General features: G+C 35.6%; 1 protein-coding gene across 15 annotated transcripts in view; it reads left to right on the top strand.

Annotated features, from left to right (window-relative positions):
- The window catches only part of ASPP (Ankyrin-repeat, SH3-domain, and Proline-rich-region containing Protein), a 504,012-nt gene that overhangs the window by 28,475 nt on the left and 452,884 nt on the right, over positions 1-22,653 (top strand). For 7 of the 15 annotated variants that reach the window (XM_067775871.1, XM_067775874.1, XM_067775873.1 and 4 more), the window contains one exon: positions 17,723-18,353. The gene's annotated coding sequence lies outside the window, so the exon portion shown is untranslated. Of the gene's footprint in view, positions 1-10,254; positions 11,335-17,722; positions 18,354-22,653 lie in introns of those variants that run through there. The other 8 variants (XM_067775884.1, XM_067775883.1, XM_067775881.1 and 5 more) reach the window with 5 other exon arrangements.

Raw genomic sequence — 22,653 nt, 5'->3', positions numbered from 1 at the left:
ATTCGGGATTGGCTTAGGTTTTATTTCGAGTTCAGTTTCAGAAAGTGTTAAGGAACATTTCGGCATTATTTTGAGATGATTATGATATTATGTTGGGATCAATCTGTAGCAATTTCGAGATAAATTAGGTATTATGTTAGCAACTATTTCGGGTTAATTTTGGGGCTGTTTTGGCAAGTTATTGGTTTGATATCGACGTGATGTTTGCTTGCAATGTTCTCTATCGACACGTTATAGGTTTAATATAAAAAGGCATCGAATATTATTATTTGCACAACTACTTCGGGATCACTTCGAGACTATTTCGATTTCGGTATAATATTAGCGGCTATTGCTTGATAACTTCGGGACCATTTTAGATTAATATTATTAGAGTTAAAAACTGATATCGAATTGTTGTCGGCTTACAATCGGCGAACTATCGCCATGTTATCGGTTTAATATCAAAAAGTCATCGATTATTATTATTTGCACAAATTTAGAGAGATCACCTCGGGACTATTTTGAGATCATTACAGAATTATCTTGCGGTCTTGCCGGAGCCATTTCGTGATAATTTCTGTATTTTATTAGCGAATATTTTTGTGATCTTTACAGATCTATATTGGAATAATTTGGCAGAGTCTGGAAAAGTTCATTTAGAAATCCGAAAAGTTTCTGTTCGGATTGTTATTGGAATGTTATTGCTTTGCTATCGACTTGTTATCGATAAAAACCGTCATCGAAGAGTTGTCGATTTATAATTACCGAATAATCGACGTGCTATCTAAGCATTAGCGATTTGTTATCGAAAAAATATAAACTTGTGATCGAATTAATATTGATTTACTATCGGAAATACATCGATTCACTGTAGAAAAGCTTTTGATTAGTTATCGAAAAAATCCCGTTTACTATCGAAAAACGATCGATTCACTATCATAAAATTATCGACTTCATATTGAAAAGTGGTTTGTTATAAAAGTATTATCGTAATCGATAACAAACTGATAAAAAAAACTGATAGCTTTTTGATAAAACAACATTCGATAACGTCTTTTATCGATAGCCATGTTATAAACCTACGTTAATACGCTGATAAGCAACCGATAACAAATAAATACATAAGACGCCATTAACATTTCCAATAACGAATCAGAGCACGAAGAGGAAATGAGGAGGTGTCAAACGACAAAATAAAATATACTGCCTAATCTAATCTCTACATAGAAAGGTTTAATGTAAAAAAAGCATATTATTTGTTTTGGTTTGGGGTTTGGTTACATGTTCAATTCATTAACAAGATTTTTGCTATACTCCATCGTCGGCATTTAACGATTTTTTCAATAAGTGCAAAAGAATTTCAGAAAAAAATAGTTTTGAAATTATTTTAAGTGCAGAATAATGAAAACAATGTAATACCAAACTCCCCATATCTAAGTATTTCTTCAGAGACTTAATAACACCCAAATTGCGATAATTTAGTTCGGCTCTTCTGTTGCTGAATTTGGTAAACTTCGAGTCAAAATATATTTTTAAGAATATCTGTGAGATTATTTCAGTTTAGCCAAAAAAGAAGCAATTTTTTGAATTCATCAACGTTATTTTTATCTTCACAAAAAGTTTGAAGACAAATATACTATTGCAGGCCTGAATAGTATGGCAACATAATGCCAACTAAATTCGAAAGCCAAAAAAACGAAAAGCCAAAAAATCACATTTTCTTAGGAACCTAGTTTTTACCTCGTTCGATATATGTATGTAGAGGAGACAGATAAACGATTTTCCCCTCGGTAAGTAAAATCGCGGTCTGCGATCTCTTGTTTAAGTAGGATTGCATTACATCCCACATAGTAATATTGTTTTGTATATATTATACCTGCTATAGTCGCAGCAACGTACCCCTTTTCTTTTGCATTGCATCAGAGTGGCGATCCACATTTCTCATTCATCAAGAGCGTCTTGTTTTCCTTGCGTCCAGGTCCCTAATTCTTTCAGCCGACCCTGGTGCAGTTCGCTGGAGGGTACTAATATAATATGGAAAAAAATAATTTCTTTGAAAAATATCTTAGGAATATCTTCCAAATCTAATTTAATACTTAAACGACGACTCAGAAGAAGGTTTGAAAATATCTAAAAGTATTGAACGTATACCATCAGTGTTGCCAGAAAAATTATTTCTTTGGGGCTAGTATCTAGAAAAAAAAGGCTAGAAAGAGCTAAGTTTCTCCAAGAAAATCTAAAATCCGTTGCATAAAGAGCAAATAGTATATATATGTATATTTTTCAATGTAAGTTTTCATAAATAGTACTGTTTTTATACTCAGTTGAGCAGAGCTCACAGAGTAAATTAACTTTGATTGGATAACGGTTGGTTGTACAGGTATAAAGGAATTGAGATAGATATAGACTTCCATATATCAAAATCATCAGTATCGAAAAAAAATTCGATTGAGCCATGTCCGTCCGTCCGTCCGTCCGTCTGTCCGTTAACACGATAACTTGAGTAAATTTTGAGGTGTCTTGATGAAATTTGGTATGTAGGTTCCTGGGCACTCATCTCAGATCGCTATTTAAAATGAACGATATCGGAGAATAACCACGCCCACCTTTTCGATATCGAAAATTTCGAAAAATCGAAAAAGTGCGATAATTCCTTACCAAATACGGATAAAGCGATGAAACTTGGTAGGTGAGTTGAACTTTTGACGCAGAATAGAAAATTAGTAAAATTTTGGACAATGGGCGTGGCAACGCCCACTTTTAAATGAAGGTAATTTAAAAGTTTTGCTAACTGTAATTTGGCAGCCGTTGAAGATATCATGATGAAATTTGGCAGGAACGTTACTCCTGTTACTATATATATGCTTAATAAAAATTAGCAAAATAGGGGAACGACCACGCCCACTTAAAAAAAAATGTTTTTAGAGTAAAATTTTAACAAAAAATTTAATATCTTTACAGTATATAAGTAAATTATGTCAACATTGAACTCCAGTAATAATATGGTGCAACAAAATAGAAAAATAAAAGAAAATTTTAAAATGGGTGTGGCTCCGCCCTTTTTCATTTAATTTGGCAAGGATACTTTTAATGCTATAAGTCGAACAAAAATTTACCAGTCCTTGTGAAATTTGGTAGGGGCTTAGATTCTAGGACGATAACTGTTTTCTGTGAAAAAGGGCGAAATCGAAAACGAAAGGTGGGGCCACGCCTAGTTTTTATACACAATCGACCGTCTGTCCTTCCGCTCGGCCGTTAACATGATAACTTGAGCAAAAATCGATATATCTTTACTAAACTCAGTTCGCGTACTTATCTGAACTCACTTTGTATTGATATAAAAAATGGCCGAAATCCGACTATGACCGCGCCCACTTTTTCGATATCGATAATTACGAAAAATGAAATAAATGCCATAATTCTATACCAAATACGAAAAAAGGGACGAAACATGGTAATTGGATTCGCTTATTGACGCAAAATATAACTTTAGAAAAAAACTTTGTAAAATGGGTGTGACACCTACATTTTAAGTACAAGAAAATGAAAAGTTCTGCAGGGCGAAATCAAAAGCCCTAGGAATCTTGGCAGGAATACTGTTCGTGGTATTACATATATAAATTAGCGTTACCCGACAGGTGATGTTCTGGCTCACCCTGGTCCACATTTTGGTCGATATCTCGAAAACGCCTTCACATATAAAACTACCACCACTCCCTTTTAAAACCCTTATTAATACCTTTAATTTGATACCCATATCGTACAAACGCATTATAGAGTCACCCCTGATCCACCTTTATGGCGATATGTCGAAAAGGCGTTCACCTATAGAACTAAGGCCCACTCCATTTAAAATACTTATTGTCACCTTTCGTTTGATACCCATATTGTACAAACGCATTCTAGGATTCTAGGGTCAACTCTGGTTCACCTTTACAACGATATCTCGAAAAGGCTTCCACCTATAGAACTAAGGCCCACTCCCTTTTAAGATACTCATTAACACCTTTCATTTGATACCCATATCGTACAAATAATTTCTAGAGTGATCCCCGGTCCACCTCTATGGCGATATCTCGAAAAGGGGCCCACCCATATAACTAAGGCCCACTCCCTTTTAAAATACTCATTAACGCCTTTCGTTTGATACCCATATCGTACAAACAAATTCTAGAGTCACCCCTGGCCCACCTTTATGGCGATATTTCGGAAAGGCGTCCACCTATAGAACTAAGCCCACGCCCTTTTCAAATACTCATTAACACCTTTCATTTGATACCCATATCGTACGAACAAATTCTAGAGTCAGCCCTGGGCCACTTTTATGGCGTACCCATATCGTACGAACAAATTCTAGAGTCAGCCCTGGTCCACTTTTATGGCGATACCCATATCGTACGAACAAATTCTAGAGTCAGCCCTGGGCCACTTTGATGGCGATATCCCTAAATGGCGTCCATCCATAGAACTATAGCCCACTCTCTCTTAAAATACTCTTTAATACCTTTCATTTGATACACATGTTATACAAACACATTCCAGGGTTACCCTAGGTTCATTTTCCTACATCGTGATTTTCCCTTATTTTGTCCCTTACCGCAAAATGGCAAAACAAAAGTTAAAAAAAAAATGTATTTTTGTTATTAAAAAATATAAAATGAACCATAGCAAGTAAGGAGGGCTAAGTTCGGGTGTAACCGAACATTTCATACTCAGCTGAGAGCTATGGGGACGAGATATGTTTGAAGGGCCTTAGACTTCAAATATTTCGTCCTCAGAAGATGAATTATTATTATTGCTGCACCCATATATATTTTTTGTGTTCAGATATTTTTCCACTGCATTTGTAAACTCGTTACGTCATCAGTGCTATACTTGTTTTTTTTTTTTTTTTCTTTGTGAAATATGAAAACTATTGACCATAGTTTGCTAAGCGTTTCCATATTGTGCGGCAAGCGTTGCCTTAATTGCTCTATTAATTTAAGTCAAGACATATATTACGTATCTTTCTTTCAATGAATTCGTCTATACATTTAACTTCTTTTTTAATTCGTATATATTCTTCAAAGGTATAATGAAAATAAGTTACGGGAGACAAAAATTTATTATAATCTGAAGTCAAAGGGTCGAAACTCTTAGAAGGTCACACTATGCTCTTGCACAAGCTGGAAAGCAAATGTACAACCACACGACACAGTTTATCAATTATAGTTTTTGTTATCAGTGGGTACCGAGTTGCCACATCACACATAACGAAACAAATAAAATAAGACTTCGACAAACATAAAATACATTACAAATTTCACAATACGTATTGCCGAAATAGATTTGGAGTCAAAAAGGGGCAAACATTTTAAAGAAGGCCAAAAAAATAGCTAGGGGCTAACCGGAATTTTTGGAGCTAAACGCAAAAAGAGGGCTAGATGTGACTCCAAAAGCACCAAAATGACCATATATGCTATATTTCTCTTTCAACCGCGAGCGCACCAAACTCATTGTTGTCTGTATATGAAGCGGGGGTGGATACCATTAGTAGCCTGTCAGATTATGTATTGTTCTTGATACTGCTTTGACGCCTACAAAAAACAGAATGAATAACAAGGATAGAAACGGTACAGATTAAAACAAAAGTTAAAAATATATTAAAAACAAAATACCGGTCGCATCAGCTTGACGTTTGTGTGCGCGTTGGAATGCACTGATCACTCGCTTATACACACCTACACCAACAAGTCGACAATCACGGTTGCCACTCACAGAAACCACTGGGTGCCAAAATTTGCACAAAAAATACCATTTTCGATGAAAATGTAAAATTTTTTATACTTGCTTCATTTATTAATGGCGTACTCTCAACTCCAAACCGAATTCTCTTCTGGTGACGAAAATATATATGTTAAATTTCAAACAAATGATGTTATCATTAAGCCCGCTTATGACGCAATATATCCAGACAGGTGAAGTTAGTAGTACGAAAACAAAAATTTGACGTCCCTCATAATCCGGTCATGAAGTTTTATGTAGTAGAGAGGGACAATTTTTGGTACAATTTTGCCACTTTTTCACTAACTTGGTAATGTAATGTGCGAAAAAGAGTATATTTCTAAGTTGAAGGAAAGTAGAAAAATTAAATGAACAAGAGGAAGATGGAGAGTGAGAGTAAAAGTTAGAATAGGGATAATGGTTTAAGACAAAGAAGTTAAAAGAGGTTAACAAGATGGATGAAAATAAGGATAAAATTAAGAACAATAGTGTTTCACTTGGACCTGGAATAAGAGCGGGAAGACCAAGAGCAAAAGCGGGCTGACTTATGGAATAATGGAAGCAGGTGGATGGATAGAGAAAGTCAGAACAACATCTGTCGGGTTCGATCATACGACTGGGAGCTCAGAGTTCTTTGAAAAGAAGTTTTAATAAGTCACATTTTATTTGCCATGGTGTAAATCTATAAACCCTGATATGCTGAAGCATTGTTGCAATAAGACCTTTATTATATATTATTACACCAGCCACCTTTTTCTACTCAATCAGCCTACCTTAACGCTTGGTAGGTATGGGTATAGATAAATGTAGGGTCTAGAGACCGTATATTGTCAATCCCGAGATTTCGCATTACAAGCTTGTCTTGATATTGTTCCATATCCTCAATCAGATCATTGACGATGGCAGTGTTTCTATATTCCTTAGTTGAAGACAATATCATACTCTGAAGGTCCATTCATTTCCGATGACTAAAACTTGTCCATTTCCTCTCAGGAAAAGGAAATAAACCCTCCTACAAAAGAAGATACTCACCGCAGGCGTTATTTGTTTAAGGTAATTATAAAAATTTTTGTTATTTCGTAGTGTAGTTTGTGATATTTTTTTAAGAAAATGACACTTGAGTTTGTAGCGTAAATTTTGTCGCAGAACGCAGCCATAAATAATGCAAGGAGCTGCTGCCGGATAAATAATTACTTGTTTTTTTTTATTTCAATTCCTCATGACCCTTTTGTAAATTTTGAGGTTATGCTACCAGAGAAACCACTTTTTCTTAAACTAAATAAATACTTATCAAGTGTTGTGAAGACCAAGTTAGTAGATCAATCCGTCGACGATGCCCACCAATAATGGACTATGGTAAAAATCTCGATTTTAAAGATCGGCAAAAGTTAGTGAATCGCGCTACAGATGTATCCCCTAATATAGATAGACTGATTGATTGTTGTGAGGCTATACTTTAAAGTACTGAACTTAAGGTATATTTTTTCTTTTCACCAAGCTATGAAAACACCAATATGCGAAATTGCGTATTGGAATAAACCCAGTATAATGTTCAGTACTTTTGTTGTGAAGATCGTTTTTATGAGATAAATAGCCTTAAATTCCGTGATCACTGTACTGTTTTTCTGGCGGAAGTAGCAGCCGTGACTAAAGCAATACAAACACTGGAGGAAATAGCTTAAACTGCAGCCGCGTAAATTGTTACATTGACAGAAAAGCAGCAATTGAGGCATTGATCTCTGATAGCACAAGATCTAAAAGTATGTTTGAGTGTAAGCAATCCTTGGAAAGAATAGGGATATGTAGGGGGAAAATATGAATTTTTGATCCCTGGGCATATGGGATTCGATGGAAACGAAAAAGGGGCTGAGTTAGCTAAACAGAGAACATCCCTGGAAGCGTATACCGTAGACCTCCCAATCAGATTGTGCGAGATTAAAAGAGGGCGAGTGTTGCAAACGATCGACCAAGCGCGGGGCCGCAAAGCTTCGAAGATCATGTGCAGGTTTTACAACTTTAGAGCTTACTCTTTTAACTGAAAGGAAGGGACTCAACGCTGATGGTGGGTATTCTGACTGGACATATACAGGTATATTCATTACAGCGTATAATTAAAAAAAATAAAAATATGTTCCCCCGGGTTCTAAAACACACTTCGTGGAGATTTCTAAAATGAGCACCCCGTAAAAGCTGCGGAAATTATTACTTTTCTTTATAACTTATTTATGTTATCATTAATTTCAACATTGCTGTTAAGTTATTTACTCAGGGCATAGTTTCTCCGAAGAAATCATTAATTTATCTGACCACGTTCAGCTTTTATCGACGTTTTCCCAAAAACGGCACACTTCGTTCGTGTCAAGGCGAATTCAGTACCAAGTGTTGTTATCCCAACAGCTGATTGCTTCTTCTTGATTATCTTCCATATAACTCCTTGTACAGCTATATGTCAGTTAATCGGAATCAATGAAAATTTTCTTTTGACTTGACATTCTTCTGCAGGGCAAATTGGTTGAATTCGCTTTGCCACCATCTGGTATAGATTCGCTTTGGTTCGTGTTATACGCAAAAAAAAAACTTAGGAATAAAGCAAGAGTAGATTCACATTATCTGTCATATGTAACTATCTGAATAAAGAATATACAAAATGTTTAGTTTTACAACAAAGTAAAAGCGAAAACCGAAAATACGTTATATAAAGCATAGAATTCCGCGGGGGTGTGCCTAAATTAATTTTCTGAATTTTTTAAGCTTCTTATAAGGTAATTGCCTATGCCTGGGGAGTAGAGGTTTACGCCGATCACTTTATCGGCGGCGTGGGCGGCGCGCCGGTGTATGCCGGTGTTCTTACTTTAAAAAGCTTGATTTTTCTATTTAAAAAAATAATATTTAGTAGAGGTTTTGTTTGTATGTATTTAAGGAAATCCAAGTTTTGGCCATTTCGGAAAGATTTGGGGGTTTTGCTTCAAAATCTTGCAGATCTATCAAACATTTTCAGGAGTAACTCCTTGCGGAGGGATTGTCCCTCGTTCACTTACTCCAGAGAGGCTTCGAACCTAAGCCCGGTCTTTGGTACTGCTGCGTATGCTGAAAAGAAATAGAGATATATAAAATGGTCACACTTTGTCGCACAAAGGCGACTTACGGTTGCTATTAATACTCATGACTCTCGTGGTCAGGGCGCCTCCAGTTTTTTCGGCTGTTTTTAAGAGCTACAATTCCCGACATGCGAACAGTATCAATCCTGACCACCAGTCACTACAACGTCTCCTGACCCTCACACCATATGCCAGCACAGAAGCTATAGGACTGCGACTTCGAACTCATACCTTCGTTGATGTCACTTTCCTAGAAGCTCTAGGTGTACCTCCGAAGACTTTCTAAAGGATGTTTTTACGCGCTATGCTGCCGAGCTACACCAGAGAAACACCTTGAAACATTAGCGAGTGACTATTCGGCCAAGGATGCCGCCCTCGAAATCATAAGCAGTCTAAGTGGATGTCATTGCCTAACTCATTGGTGAAAATCGTATAACGCTCGAAGCATATACATAATTAAAATTATACAAGGACCCTGGATAAGATTTTTAAAATGTAGACCAAAGTTTGCAGGCGTTTGTGTTCACAACATAGATTTTAATAGTCTTCGTTAAATCGAAACGATATTTTAGAATGACAGTCGACCGATTTTAAGTTGAAAGTTGTTAACTGCTGTTTTCCTGCCTTATGATATAACAGCTCATTATGGATGACTGCGTAGCTTCAGTTTTCAGACTAGTTCGACTGTCCACTATGTTAGGGTAGTAGCACACACAGTCATTAGTTCTTTTGCTTCACCACTATGACTGTTCTTGCGAAGGACAAAGCCTGGCCAGGTAAATATATGTGACTACGTATTCACATTTGTAAAAGGAGCCGTACTGTATAGGTGATATTTATATTTGGTTGATAGGCTATAATCAATGTGATTCACTCAAAGGGACTAAGTGGCATATGGCCGCCAACTTTAGCAAATGTCAAACCGGGAGCCTTGGGTGTTGAATGATGAAGTGTGAAATTCAAAATCAACATTTCAGACGCAATTGAATAGTTTCGCAAATAAACAACAGATGTTTGAATGTAAGCCAAAGGGATTTTTCAGATCCTTCGAATACGTACATATATACTCAACTTAAGTATGAGGTAAGGATCATTCCAAAGGAGTGTTTATGCCCCTAGAACCTACTAAAGGATTTTGCATCACTGATGTCGCTTATTCTTTCAGTCAATAGCAATATAAAATTTTTTAAATAATCGGAACCTTTGTTGGGTAATTTTCTGTTTTTTAACAGCTTGAGGACAATTTGAAAACATGTTCGCCTTGAGTCATTTTATTTGAATTCATTGTTAATTATTAATTTTTTGAAAAAAAAAAAAAAAAAAAAATGGAAATTGAGCATATAAAATTATTATATAACTTTTCTTTTAGTGTTTTGTTTTAATAACTTGGTGATTTGAGTGATGCAAAGTCTGTGTTAAGCTGACATCCAAAGGGCCAGTTTTTTTAAATCACTTTTGAACAGTTAGAAGGAGTTAAGTTTCGCAATTAGTTTCCTATAACTGGCAGTGATGCGCATCCGATAACACCACTTTCGACCATATCCGACAAATTTTCGACATGAACAATAAATGGCCTAAACAGTCTTAAACGAGTAGAAAATATATTAACGCGCCGGACGCCGCCGCCGCCGCCGCGCCGATATTTTTGACATTCGGCGGCGGCGTGTGAAAAACCACAAAATTCGGCGGCGGCGGCGGCGTATATCTCTACTGAGGGAGTACATTATCAACTTTTTTTACACCATATGTACATCGTGATACGCTTTTAAATATAGCCTTTATGAAAACCGCTACCAAAGTTACAATGACGAAACAATGTACCACTTTTAGTACTTAAATACCAATTATGGCAACCCCGAATTCAATCATAAACAAATCACAAGACAAACCCCAGCAATTGAGCCGTCCGTGAGCGCGATTTGACTTCAGAATATATTTTATCTTTACTCTTAGATACTACTCATACATATATACATGCCAATGATCGCGGCGATCGATGCCAGTTGCATACGAGAAGTCAATTTGTTGTTGCGGTAAACATGCATACAAGGAAACAGATAAATATTTATCTAAAATTCGATGTAAAATGTTAAATTGATTTAATTAAACCAAATAAAAGGTGAACAAATCAAATGAGAATAATTAAAAAATACTAGTAAAAACGCCATGAAAAACCGAAACCAAATAATAATTACTAAATGGAGGAAAAAATGCGTGCTCGTGACAAAGCTGCTGCTGGCGACGAGCAAATGAATTCCACGCTTAAAATTTGTTTTTGAACAGAAATTTCTAATAATAAACACATTTACCAGTTTCTTACGCTAACGCTAATGTGGGATAAAAAAAATTAACAAATTGTTGTTATTTGTTTTCTATTTGTCGGCTTACAATGTAGGTAGTAGCAGTTTGACAGCTTACAGCTTTCGAAAAGTGTACAAAAACAACTGCAACAAAGTGAAACGTCTGCTAAATGAAAGGCAAACGAAAAAAGGTAAACGAAAAGAACATCCACATACTGACTTATACATATGTACATACATAGAAGTGTGAAAAATCAAGCAAACTAATGAAGAGTGTTTAAATGGTTGTGATAAAAATAGCATATTTGGAGAAATTATGGAAAAATGTGCGAAGAAAATGAAAAAAAAAAAAAATTACTTAGAAATGCATAAAAACATACATAAATTGTGTTGAAAAAACCACCAAAAAATAAAATAAAAATATTTATTAAATTATTTGAACAAAAATGTGTATTTAATACTTATACTATTTTCACACAGAAACTTAATGATCTCATTTCACCTGCTAATGAAATCGTAATTTTTTTGCTTTCACACAGAAGTAACTGCTCGATTAGTATGAAGGATGAGACAGACAATCATGGCGGAACGATACAAGGTGGGAGCATGGTGACATACCTACAAACAAAAAAATTCCATGTACTTGTAAATTCGATGGACAAATGTCAAAATCGTACTGCGCCGGCAGTTGATGTATCAAATCAAATAAAAAAGGTTATAATCAGCTGTTCGATGCGGCCACCTTGTATCGTTCCGCCATGCAGGCAATGACATTTGCTTTGAAAACTAAGAAGCGGAACGCTGCCAACAGAGTTGCATTGTGCTTTTGACTTCATTAGGCATTCGACTAGCTACTAATGAAATAATAATAGATTCGAATTTTGTAGGGAAGATTGAGCTCAATAAGCGTCTTAATGTAGAAAATTGCCTTTATTATTCAATAAGCCGTCTGTGTGAAATTAGTATTAGCCATATTACGATGATACCAGATCACCGGAGGGGTTGGGTCAGCTGTTTACTGTGTCGATCCGGAAATATGTAGGTATATACATAGATGCTTCATGCTGTCATATCACTACAATTTCTTTCAGGCTGATACTGTTTTCACACAGAAACTTAATGATCTCATTTCACATTCTAATGAAATCGTAAATTGTTTACTTTCACACAGAAGTAACTGCTCGATTAGTATGAAGGATGAAATGTCAAGCGAATAAAATGACAATGCTATATGACAGACAATGACATTTACTTTGACAAATGACATTTTTAAGCACTGAACACACCAAAAACTAAGAAACTGAACGCTGCCAACAGAGTTGCATTGGGCTTTTGATTTAATTAGGCATTCGATTAGTCACTAATGAAATAATTATAGATTCGAATTTTGTAGGGAAGATTGAGCTCAATAGGCGCCTTAATGTAGAAAACTGCCTTTATTATTCAATAAGCCGTGTGTGTGAAAACAGTATGAGACTGTACCGTGAAGGAAGCAGCGGAAATTCTGCAGGAAGAGTGATTAAGCTGCAGTCGCATCAATATGTATATTGATAGGCAGGCGGCAATCAAGCTAATAGGGCTGATTACATTCAACACGGCGTCTACGACCACAACCACTATAAAGCAAAGCTTGACGACAACCGTAGCTAATCATTGGCTTCTTGATTACTTTGAAAACGGCAGCCACCAATATAAATTACAGAAAACAGTAGCGAAAAATTTATAAAAAAATATTAATATGTTTAAATACGCCCAAAAGAATGATTTTAGCTTTTATTATGTTATTTACTTCTATGTTAGTTTTTATTGACAAAATAAAAAGGACGCCACTCACTGTCGCTTCCGAAAAATAGAATTAGGTTTAATCTGGCTACAACGGCTTACGTGATTGATTGTCGTGCTGCTCTGTCGCCCAGAAAATAATATGACAAATGTGGCGGCTACACCGCCGTCGTGAATGTAATCAGCTCTAATAACCTCAAACAGTACTTCATCAAGAAGTGTCCTGAAATGCAAAAAAAAAAAAAACGCTTTGGAGAGACTTCACTCAAGCCGGGCCATACTTATATACTGGGTTCTCGGTCCTAAAGTAATAAAAGAGCAGCGGATGTGGGAAGTGCGAACTGCAAATGGGAACGATTGAAAACGTTCGGTGTTCGTGTCCTGCTCTCGTGAGGTTGAGGCTCCAGCTAGTAGGAGGAGGTGAAGGAGTTGCCAGGTAATGTAGAGTTGTTCTACAGCATTAGTCCTGGTGACCAATTGTGATTTTTTTGGTCGTCAAATAAATTCTGGTAACATTATGGACACATACAGTAGGGTGGGTCGATTTGTATGGACGAAAGGTAACCGATACCGCACCATATGTAGTTTTTTAAAGAAACTGTTATCGCCAACGTTTTTAGCGGGCATTTTTGTGTCGGACAGAGTATACATGAAAATTTTACAATCAAATGAAAATTTTTTAGTGGGTCATGAAAAAATGCTTAAAAGTCAAAGTCGAAAAAAATAAAAAAAAATGAAATTTCGCAGGCTCGAAAATTATTTTTTTGGGTATGCGTAGTGGAACTTTTCTTTCCTGAGCCCAAAACCTATCGAAAAATCGATGGCGCGATATCGGTTAATAAATCGACCCAGTCTAGTATACTGGGTATGTGAGGTGTTTATTGACAGGCCAATTCAACCTAAGCTATAACCTCATAATTACAATGGAATTACCTTCTTTCTTATACCATGCTCATAAAAAAATTGAACAGTTTTCGCCGTTGAATGAAATTAAACCTTATGTTAGTCATAGTTGGTACTGTCATCGTAGAGCAAGTGGTTTAGTCGTTGATTAACGAGCAGTGAAGAAATAAGATCTGTGTCCACATAACATTAACATGTTAAAATTTTGTTAAAACTAAAAAAAAATAGATTATATAAAAATTTGTTATAAAAATAATATTTTATTGCTTGAGTATTACAAAAAGTCTTCGGAAAATCTTTTAAAATTAAATAAATTAAAAAGTTAATTTAAATAAAATTGCAAAAAATAAAAAATTCAAATAAAGCAAAATTACACAAGATAGAATAAAATAAAAAAGAATAAATTGAAATGAATTAAAATAAAATAAATAAATAAAATAAATATATAATTAAATAAATAAAAAAAAATGTATGTGTGTAAGAAAGTCTTTGAAGAGATTTACAAGGTATAATCGAAATAGCTGTCGCCTTGCCCGTCCTGATGTCACGTTGTCTAAAATTTTCCCAAATTAAATGAATTAAAAATTGCTTCACATAAATGTTTTCATAAATTTTAAAGCAATAAGGACTGTACTTAATGCATACGAAAAAAAAAATAATAATAACAAGTAAGGAAGGTTAAGTTCGGGTGTAACCGAACATTACATACTCAGTTGAGAGCTATGGTGACAACATAAGGGAAAATAACCATGTAGGAAAATGAACCGAGGGAAACCGTGGAATGTGTTTGTATGACATGTGTATCAAATGAAAGTCATTAAAGAGTATTTTATGAGGGAGTGGGCCATAGTTCTATAGGTGGACGCCATTTAGGGATATAGCCATAAAGGTGGATCAGGGTTGACTCTAGAATGCGTTTGTACGATATGGGTATCAAATGAAAGGTGTTAATGAGTACTTTAAAAGGGAGTAATCCTTAGTTCCATAGGTGGACGCCGTTTCGAGATATCGCCATAAAGGTGGGCCAGGGGTGACCCTAGAATTTGTTTGTACAATATGGGTATCAAAAGAAAGGTGCTAATGAGTATTTTAAAAGGGAGTAATCCTTAGTTCCATAGGTAGACGCCGTTTCGAGATATCGCCACAAAGGAGGACCAGGGGTGACCCTAGAATTTGTGTGTACAATATGGGCATCAAACGAATGGCGTTAATGAGTATTTTAAAAGGTAGTGGGCCTTACTTCTATAGGTGGACGCCGTTTCGAAATATCGCCATAAAGGTGGACCTGGGGTGACTCTAGAATGTGTTTGTACGATATGGGTATCAAATGAAAGGTGTTAATGAGTATTTTAAAAGCGAGTAATCCTTAGTTCCATAGGTGGACGCCGTTTCGAGATATCGCCATAAAGGTGGGCCAGGGGTGACCCTAGAATTTGTCTGTACAATATGGGCATCAAACGAATGGCGTTAATGAGTATTTTAAAAGGTAGTGGGCCTTAGTTCCATAGGTGGACGCCGTTTCGAAATATCGGCATAAAGGTGGACCAGGGGTGACTCTAGAATGTGTTTGTATGATATGGGTATCAAATTAAAGGTATTAATTACGGTTTTAAAAGGGAGTGGTGGTTGTTGTATAGGTGGTCGCATTTTCGAGATATCGCCATAAAGGTTGACCAGTGGTGACCCTAGAATTTGTTTGTACAATATGGGTATCAAAAGAAAGGTGTTAATGAGTATTTCAAAAGGGAGTAATCCTTAGTATCATAGGTGGACGCCGTTTCGAGATATCGCCATAAAGGTGGAGCAGGGGTGACCCTAGAATTTGTTTGTACAATACGGGTATCAAAAGAAAGGTGTTAATGAGTATTTTAAAAGGGAGTAATCCTTTGTTCCATAGGTGGACGCCGTTCGAAGAAACCGCCATAAAGGTGGACCAGTGGTGACTCTAGAATTCGTTTGTGCAATATGGGTATCAAACGAAAGGTGTTAATGAGTATTTTAAAAGGGAGGGGGCCTTAGATCTATATGTGGACGCCTTTTCGAGGTATCGCAATAAAGGTGGACCAGGGGTGACTCTAGACTTTGTTTGTACGATATGGGTATCAAATGAAAGGTGTTAATGAGTATTTTTAAAAGGGACTGGGCCTTCGTTCTATAGGTGTTCGCCCTTTCGAGATATCGCCATAAAGGTGGACCAGGGGTGACTTTAGAATATGTTTGTACGATATGGGTATCAAATGAAAGGTGTTAATGAGTATTTTAAAAGGGCGTGGGGCTTAGTTCTATAGGTGGACGCCTTTTCGAGATATCGCCATAAAGGTGGACCAGGGGTGACTCTAGAATGTGTTTGTACGATATGGGTATCAAATTAAAGGTATTAATGAGAGTTTTAAAAGGGAGTGGTGGTAGCTGTATATGTGAAGATGTTTTAAAGATATCGACGAAAATGTGGACCAGGGTGACCCAGAACATCATCTGTTGGATACCGCAAATTTATTTATATATGTAATACCTGTCAAGATTTTAAGGGTTTTTTATTTCGCCCTGCAGAACTTTTTCATTTTCTTCTAGGTGTCACAACCATTTTACAAAGTTTTTTCTAAAGTTATATTTGCGTCAATAAACCAATCCAATTACCTCACCATGTTTCATCCCTTTTTTCGTATTTGCTATAGAATTATGGCATTTTTTTCATTTTTCGTAATTTTCGATATCGAAAAAGTGGGCGTGGTCATTGTCGGATTTTGTTCATTTTTCATACCAAGATAAAGTGAGTTCAAGTAAGTACGTGAACTAAGTTCATTAAAGATATGTCGATTTTTGCTCAAGTTATCGTGTTAACGGCCATGCGGAAGGACAGACGAACGACTGTGTATAAAAACTGGGCGTGGCATCAACCGATTTCGCCCGTTTTCACAGAAAACCGTTAGCATCATAAAAGCTATGCCCCTACCAAATTTCAAAAGGATTGGTTAATTTTTGTTCGACTTATGGCGTTAAAAGTATCCTAGACAAATTAAATGAAAAAGGGCGGAGCCACGCCCATTTTGAAATTTTCTTTTATTTTTGTATTTTGTTGCACCATATCATTACTGGAGTTGAATGTTGACATAATTTACTTATATACTGTAAAGATATTAAATTTTTTGTAAAAATTTTACTTTAAAAAAAAATTTTTTTTAAAAGTGGGCGTGGTCCTTCTCCGATTTTGCTAATTTTTATTAGGCGTATATATAGTAATAGGAGTAACGTCCCTGCCAAATTTCATCATGATATCTTAAACGACTGACAAATTACAGCTTGCAAAAATTTTAAATTACCTTCTTTTAAAAGTGGGCGGTGCCACGCCCATAGTCCAAAATTTTACTAATTTTCTATTCTGCGTCATAAATTCAACTCATTTACCAAGTTTCGTCGCTTTATCTGTATTTGGTAATGAATTATCGCACTTTTTCGGTTTTTCGAAATTTTCGATATCGAAAAAGTGGGCGTGGTTATAGTCCGATATCGTTCATTTTAAACAGCAATCTGAGATGAGTGCTCAGGAACATACATACCAAATTTCATCAAGATACCTCAAAATTTACTCAAGTTATCGTGTTAACGGACGGACGGACGGACGGACATGGCTCAATCAAATTTTTTTTCGATCCTGATTATTTTGATATATGGAAGTCTATATCTATCTCGATTCCTTTATATATGTACAACCAACCGTTATCCAATCAAACTTAATATACTCTGTGAGCTCTGCTCAACTGAGTATAAAAATATTGAGAAATATTTATGCCAGTTGAAGTATGGATTGGTATACAACCAAATGGCCCATATACTTAGTAATTGTATCGTATTCTTAAATATTTATGCTAAATATTTTTTTTTTATCATTTACAGATTGAATAAAATAAAAAACATTGAAAGTGATTGTAAAAATACTTCAGATGAATTTTGAATAAACAAAGCTAAATGAAAATTTGCATGAATGCGCTTTCCGTGTTAATAATAACAAGAAAGAGACATTTAAACAAAAAAAAAACGCATAAAAAGGCATAAGTAGTGCATATTTACTAAAGTAAGTGTAACATATGTAATGCTTTTCTTAAGTGAACAAAAAGAGAAATATTTCAAAGCATTCTGCATATACCTAAAATTTAAATTTTACAAAGCCAACAATTCAATTGAACGTTATATCACCCCGATGCACATAACCAAAATATAAAAATGTGAAATAAAGTTGTTACAAAAAAAAATAAAAAAAAACAAACAAGAAACTTTACCGGCAATCCATTAACTCAGCAATTTTTCAATTCAACAGCCAAATACAACACCATTAAGACAGTCAACCAACAGTTCCCATCGTGTGCGATCGACACAGACCTACCTACCGCGAGATAACGTACGAGTGAAAAATTCATATATACATACATGCATACAAGGTTCCATATAAAGATATTTTGATTGCGGAGAGCTGCTAGTATTTGGCAACCGTTGAACCTGCACAGCCACGAACGGCACATCAACTGAGGTCAGTAACACCAAAAAAAAGAAAAAGCAAAAACAACAACCATAGTTTAAGTCACGTTTGTTTACTTCATATAATTCATATGCATTTGTATGTATGTGTTTATTTTATACCCTAAAGCAGGGATGGGCCTTTTTTCGGCTCCTAAAGCTGCAGACATTGGTGCTTTATCTGTAACCTTATAACAGCTGATTCGACCAACCTTATGGGAATCAATGCAATCTATTATTGGTGCCGCTAAGGTCGGAACCGTATCGTAGCCAACCAATTGGTTTTTGGTTTACCGTCGTAACGATAAACAGCTGATTACGTTAGGGATATGACAAACGGCACCAATGACTGCAATTTAAAGCGAGAGTCATTGGTGCCGTATGTCGTATCGCTGTAGTTGTATCCCTAACGTAATCAGCTGTATATCGTTACGACGGTAAACCAAAAACCAATTGGTTGGCTACGATACGGTTACGACCTTAGCGGCACCAATAATCGATTGCATCGATTCCCATAAGGTTGGTCGAATCAGCTGTCATAAGGTTACCGATAAAGCACCAATGTCTGCAGCTTAAATCAGTTTCAGTGCCAGCGAGTGCTAGGTGAGACGTTTGTGTGTTTTACGGCATTAGGGGAGTAAAAAAATACATTGGAAATATCGTCGGCTTCGTCTCAAACGATATTCATCGCAAGAAGGTTGCGGGAACAACTAAAGGCCGCGGTACAATGACATTTATCATGTACATATACGCGTTTAACGCAAGCTTTTGCATTCAAATAACATCGCCACAATCAACCAAGATGTTGCGTTTGTAAATATGAAGGAACTTCAGACTTGGCAATTGGAGTTTATTACGCCTTGCCCACTCACATACAAAATATCGCGAAGCACTGTTGTAAACATTCTCTCTATACAACAAAAATACTTGCTATCATATTTTGTGTCGTATTCGATTGTTAAAAATGTTAGAAAATTTACCAACCAGTGGGAAAAATATTTTCACTTGCAAAGTGTGCCAACACCCTTAGCCAAAGCAAATGTCAAATTCTTCTTCTTATGGTTTGCTTGGAACAAAATTTGGGAGATGGCCACTTTTCAATATCAGATGGCGCCAGTGTCGCTCATTCTACCGTACATGCAATCTACTCATAATGCATAAGCTTGTGTTAAACTCATCTATATGAAAAAGTGCGTATGTGACGGAGCTATAAAAACCTCAAATGAAAATATTCTCTCTCAACCTCGAAAACCAATTCCTAAACTGTGTTGCAATAATACGAAAACAAAAACATAAATTTTTTGGCAAGAAATACGAAAAACGGAATAATCATAGACTGAAGTCGACCTTATGTTAAGCAACGCATTATTGACATTCATTTCGCCTTTACATACATTTAATTATATGCAAGCCGATAAATTTTGCAATATATACATAAAAGTATTTAAAAAAGTATTTTTGAAGTAGTACACTCAAAAAAAAGTTATCATCAAGGCGATGCCATCTAGGCATCAATGTGCAATTTTTGCTTATATTTTTTTCGTCATCAATGATATTAAGTTATTAATATTTTCGAAATATTAGTTTGATACTTGTATTTGTCAAGTTAATAGACTACATACAAATGTAATGCGTTTTATAATCAATCTAGTATTAAATGTTATCATAATGAAACTAGGAAATTTATACAGTTACATTTTAAGGGCGAAACAAATATTTTCCATGGGCAAATCAATAGTCAAGATACAAAATTGATACTTTTAATTATACTTTTTATAATATTTATCGTTGCATTGATACAACGAAAATGATACCGTTTATAGTTTCATTTTTGCACATCGTGTATTAAAATGATAGTGATACTTTTTTTTTTTGAGTGTAGCATTAGAGGAAGTAGTAGTAGAAAAACGTACTAATGCACGTTTCCTACACAATCGTGGGAAAACGAAACCCTTTTCAGACTTGTTGGCAATGTTCCCGTGAGCCTAGAAAGAAATGTATCAGTTTACAAATAAAAAAAAGGTACCAATCGCATAAACAACGACTAATTTTACCAGTTTTATTATAAACATAACTGCTTTCATTTATAAATTTCAAATTATGGAGGAATTTTCAAATTTCTTCAGCTCACATTCATATATCGTTAAATCCATACTGCAAAAATTGTTGGGGCATGTGTTGCATGTGTGTTTAATTTACGTCGACAATTTTTCTACTTTTAAAACTTGCTTTCTTTATGATTTGAATCATAAAGGAACTTTTAAAATTACAACTGAAAATTCAGTTCGAGTTGTGAATCACAATAGCGACATAACATATTTGTGGCCTTTAATGCGAGCGAAGCCGCCGGTAAAGGCTAGTTTATCCTGAACCGCTTAATAATTTGAACATAATCAGCCCAATTCTAAACGAAAATTCCGTGCGAGTTTTTTCCCTTCTCCCTTTCCTCGTATTCTAAATAAAAATTCCTTGTGAGTTTTTTCACTTCTCCCTTTCCTCCAATTCTGAACAATGTTCGAAAAGCGGAAACCGGTTATGGGACAAAAGTATGTAATATTCTCTGCCATTTCATAGGAGTTTTTTCACTAGTTAAATTAAAGGGAATGCATCAAAATAGTTAAAGTACATTGGTTCTTTTAAGAAAGAACACTTATTTGTACAAATTTGTGCTAAAATATGTATTTACATTCTACCACAATATTCTGACTATTAATACAACAACAACAACCACAATATTCTTTATTTTAAGTCGAAAAGTATATCATAAGCAACGCAAGATCTCTTTGTATATTTGACGCAGCCATCCAGAAATTGCGCAAAGATTTTTTAAGAAGGCTTAAATAGATTTTGGCATATGGCGAAAGACGAACTCAACTCGACTTGGCCGCCAGAAAATTGCTTTGCAGAATGAAAGCAGGCAACTCCGGCGGATTTGTGTTATGCCGCCTTCTTCTTCTTCGTATGCTTCTCTGTTGATGTTGCTGTAGCACCAATTCATTACTCATTTCAGTGAATACCACATGAAATGCAATAATGTGCATTGTTTATACCTTATTTCTTAATTTCAAACAAATTCGCAACAATAATTAAAAATTTAAATTTTTTAAACAAAATAAGAAATGCGCAACGAAATTTCAATTGACAAAACAGCTGACTTCGAAAATTCGAAATTCGCATTCCCCAATTATTCTTCTAAAATAAGAAAGGAGAAAAGAATTGGAGGAATTTTTCCTCGGGAATAAAAAAATCCGCGAGAACAAAATTCCGCGAGAATATTTGGAATTGGTCTGAATAAGAGCGTTGGCAGCTCTATTTTCCATATACCCTCTTTTTATCAATCTTATGTGTGTTTGTATATTATTCTCTTCCTGTGTTCTTCGCCCCACATACCTGCACTTGTTCGTCCCTCACCTAGCACTTAAATGTGCAAAGCGTTCCCGTATGAGCAAAAGGCTCACACGCGCCGTTTTGCCCCTCGCTGCCCTAAAGTAAGACCTCAAAGTAGTGATAACCTAAAATATAGCACGCTCTGGTACTAGTACGAATATCGCATATAGGTAAATTTTTTAAATTGGGATATGGGGATAACATATAAGCGTAAAGGGCGAATTATTGGTGACTTATAGCCATAAAGCCATAACCAGATAAAAACTCTGATCACACCTACCTTATGCAAATCAATGTAATCGAGTTAGCGTTATAGTATGGTACCATTAATCGATTACATTGATTTCCATAAGGTAGGTTCGATCAGCTGTTTTATCTGCTTATGGCTTTATGGTTATAAGTCACCATTAATTCGCCATTAAGTGTAGTCCCTACACATTAGCTTAATACCTCAGTTACCCATGAACGTGCGTACAAAAAACGTGTTAGCTGACAAGACCTATCTTAAGAGTGTGCAATGTAAACGAAAACTTAAGCTGTAAGTATGTACCGACGTTCAACGTATGTACGCACGTAGCCAGCAACGTAGAAATCAAACCAATTTTGATTTTTTCCGTAAGAACGTGTCAGCTGATCCCGTACTTACAGGAGAGAGTTGCCTATTATTAAATATTTTGTGTGCTATGTTTGGACCAATTGCGGTCATTATACAAAAAGGGCTAATGCTTGTTTAAAATTTTGTTGAAATATCCTAAATTTATTATACATATAAAATTGGAGCTTACAAACAAATGCACCAGAAATTATTATTCAGTATTTGTTTCTGCCATTTGCACCATGAAAAATTGTAATTCCAAAGGTTGATGTTTGCATAAGCATGCATGCAAACAGGTCAATGGCAACAGTGTTTTGCTGTAAACAATACA

The sequence above is a fragment of the Eurosta solidaginis genome, chromosome 3 (genome assembly GCF_040869045.1).
Source record: "Eurosta solidaginis isolate ZX-2024a chromosome 3, ASM4086904v1, whole genome shotgun sequence".
Taxonomy (NCBI): Eukaryota; Metazoa; Arthropoda; class Insecta; order Diptera; family Tephritidae; genus Eurosta; species Eurosta solidaginis.
Note: the sequence above shows the minus strand (reverse complement) of the source record. Positions and strands in the feature narration are given on the sequence as shown.